The sequence below is a fragment of the Trichechus manatus genome, unplaced genomic scaffold (genome assembly GCF_000243295.1).
Source record: "Trichechus manatus latirostris isolate Lorelei unplaced genomic scaffold, TriManLat1.0 scaffold00053, whole genome shotgun sequence".
Taxonomy (NCBI): domain Eukaryota; kingdom Metazoa; phylum Chordata; class Mammalia; order Sirenia; family Trichechidae; genus Trichechus; species Trichechus manatus.
The window spans coordinates 9,507,577-9,510,873 of record NW_004443989.1 but is presented as its reverse complement, the minus strand read 5'-3'; the positions used below and the strand labels follow the sequence as shown (position 1 = coordinate 9,510,873).

The following is a 3,297-nucleotide window of genomic DNA, read 5'->3' as shown; positions in this document are numbered from 1 at the left end:
GTGCTTGTAGGGAAATAGAGAATGATTCTTTTTCTATGTTTTCATCTTTACAAATAACTTGTTCACAGACCAGAGAATATCGTGCTGATTTTAAGAGTTCACTTCCACTTGGCTGGTTCACTTCTTTTTTTTTTTTTAATTTTTATTGTGGTGCAATATACATAAGAAAATATTTCAACCATGTTTACATGTTTACTTCAGTGGCATTAATTACATTCACTGTGTTGTGTAACCATCACCACTATCCATTTCCAAACTTTTTCATCATCCTTAACAAAAACGCTGTACCCCTTAAGCACTTCCCCCTTCCCTACCCCCTGGTAATCACTGATGAACTTTGGTCCCTATGCATTTGCCTGTTCTGGCTATTTCACATAAAGGGGGGGTGGTACATGGCTCACTCCTCTTGACGAGATGTCCACAAGGAATCCTTTTGCTTCCTTCACACAATCTGCAGACACAAAGCACTTGGTCAAGCCCAGCAGGTAAGGAGTAGGGCTCTGGGATCCACTTTTAGCAAATGATATAATTCCTTCTGCTTTGACTTCTACATTTAAAACAGTCTTTTAAGCCAATGATTTGAATACTAACAAAATCACTTTAAAAGCACCAAAACCTCCCCTGTTTGTGTTCTTTTCTCCCCGGGCCGTAAATATCTAAACTTCCTCAACACAGAAAAATAGCACTGACTTGCCATACTAAACAGGGAGACATTCTCACCAACAGAGTCTGTTTAAAACTACCAGCCCTGAGGCGAGGAAAAAAATTCCAGCAATTAAACAAAAACTTTTATTTCCAAACACTGGATGGAAGTCCTTACGAGAGATCTCGGACGCCCAGGAAAAGTGGCTGTGTTCTGTTACCGCTCAGAGCCACATATTGAGAAGAACCGTGCAAAATATCGTGCCCATCAAAAGAAAGAACTGCAATGTTTAAAATGATGAGTTTTGCCTTTGCTATGAACTGATCAGATGTGTGCATTTGTGGATCCCTATTCTGAATGTAAGATGCCTCGACAGACGCCCATCTGTCTATTACAGATATACGCTGTGACCACCATCTATTTTAAAGAATCGCCTAAAAGTGTTGAATTCGCAAACACAAGACGAAGCGTCCATGCAGCTAACAGACGATTTACCGAAACTACTGAGTTTATGTGTATTCTAATCTCAGCTGGAGCTGTCCCAGAAAAGCAGGTGACCAGTGAAAGATTTTTGTTTTTAATTCTAAGGAACAAGAGGGATAAAAATTAATGTCACTCTATGAGGGACGAACATTAAAATGTAAGAAAGAGTTATCCAGGGCCTGGTAAATGGCTAAACAGATTAGTAGCCTTACTTTTTAACATGTAAACATCTGAAACCCGTTTCCTGTTGAAGAAAAAAAAAATCTAGGTGGATGACCTCAGGCACTTTTTTTTGATTAACAAATGTGAATTGTACATCATAGTGGAAAAAAAAAAAAAAGGCCCACACTTGGTGGTCTTGGTACAGTCTGTATATGGGAGAGAGAGAAAAAAATACAAAAATAAACGTTACCTTCTCACTTTCAGGGTGGGCAATGCCATTTCTATAGCAGCGTCCGAGGCTCTGGCAAATGTTAAGGCTGTCACTGCAGACAGAACCCCGACGGTCTGTGTGCCTCGACAGAGTCCGAAGAAAAACATTCCCTGCATTCCTGCCGCTGGGCCCTCTCTCCAGGCCCTGTACCCGGCCCTGCAGGTCTACCGGGCTCCGTCCACCGCCATCCCAGCCCATGCCTTCCCTAGCCAGCCCCTCCAGCGGGCTGGAAACCGTGACAAATTTGCTGCCTAACCCCAGAGGGCCCCAAAAGTTGATTCTAACCCCTTAAGGATGAAGCACCAGCTGCAATTTGTTCAGCTGAAAAGAGCTTAGCAGTTCTGGCACATTCTGACAAGATACATTTTATAGGGTTTATGCTAAAATTTGATATTGGAAGTTGGGATTCCAATTTTATGTCTCGAATGATAACAATAGCAGCTGGGAACTTTAAGAAATGTGTGTATTCCCTCTACTTAAGAGTTACATAATAAAAGCTATTTATGTCAAACACCTTATAAGGAAAAGATTTAGCCTGGATGTCACCATAACATGATTATTACTTTTTTATATTTAGATAGGAGGAAAAATATTGATTTTCAATGTTACATATTACTTTTGATTTGGACCATTAGCTGTGTGGGGCTTTAAAAATTTAAAGTAAGCATCCCCTTGCCTTAATTTACAAATTATTCAAATGGCCTTTTTCGATATTGTTACCAAACAAAAAAACAAACGAGGGTGTACCGTGAGTTGTTTTCCCAAGCCCTTTGGATGAAAGGACAAGGAAGAAGGGCACAGTTTTACACTGCTCGGTTTGACCTTTGTAATCTCCGAGCAGGAAATAAAAGCATTCCCTTGTCCTTACAAATGGATGTTCCTTTTGTTTTCTGAAAGGAATTGTGGTTTTGGAGAAACAGCATCTTGCTCCCCAGGACTTTCGTAATTCTGATGAACGGGTCAGTCGCTCAAGAACGAGAATCTTCCCCCAAAAGAAACACCCTAGTTCGAGGCGACATCCTCGCTGGACTTTGGAGGGGCTTAGAGTCTCTTTCAGGTTCCCACCGGTGCCACGTGGATGTTTCCCTAGGAGAGCGAGCCCTCTGTTCCACAGACCATTTTTCTTGCTTATGCCGGACACCGGGCAATGACCCACGCGGCCCGCTGGGCGGGCATGTCTGGAAGGCCCTGGCCTCCTCCTTATCTCGTCTGCTCAGCACAAGAGCAGAGCCAAATGGAGGGGAGAAAAGGACCCCAATTAGCAAAGCCACGTGATTTTCATCGGTCCAGGCCCCCTCTTCAGTTTTCTGGGACTTATCGGTCAGCTCTCGAGGTGACCGAGGGTTAATGAGGAAATCTGCTTGAGCAGTGGCAGGAACAGCCATTCATCTGTCTGTCCGGACGCCTGGGCTCCCACCCTGGCCCCAGCTCTCCCACTGTGGGGCACAGCAGCCCCTCTCTGGGGCTGCGAAGGCCACAGGGACAAATGTAAAACCACTTTCCCTCGGGCCCTATGAAAACAACGGCCACCAACTTAAACTCTGGCAGAAAGGGAATTCAGTTCCTTTTGTTCTTATGTCACCACTTGAGTGTAAGCAAATATAATTTTAAAAAATAATTATTAAGCCTCCCCCCTTCCCTTGTTTTTCAAAGGCTTCAGTCTAAAAGAAGGGCAATTCTGTTTTCCTTCATAACAGGAGGGCCTCCAGGCTTCCCTTAGTTTCTTCCCTGCATTCTA

The 3,297-nt window shown here is 43.4% G+C and overlaps 1 long non-coding RNA gene across 1 annotated transcript in view; it reads right to left on the bottom strand.

Annotated features, from left to right (window-relative positions):
• The window catches only part of LOC105756356 (uncharacterized), a 3,718-nt gene extending 1,996 nt beyond the window's left edge, over window positions 1-1,722 (bottom strand). Inside the window, exon 1 of the long non-coding RNA XR_001121496.1 lies at window positions 1,539-1,722. This is a non-coding gene — a long non-coding RNA (uncharacterized LOC105756356). The remainder of the gene's footprint in view (window positions 1-1,538) is intronic.
• Window positions 1,723-3,297: the final 1,575 nt, after the last annotated feature.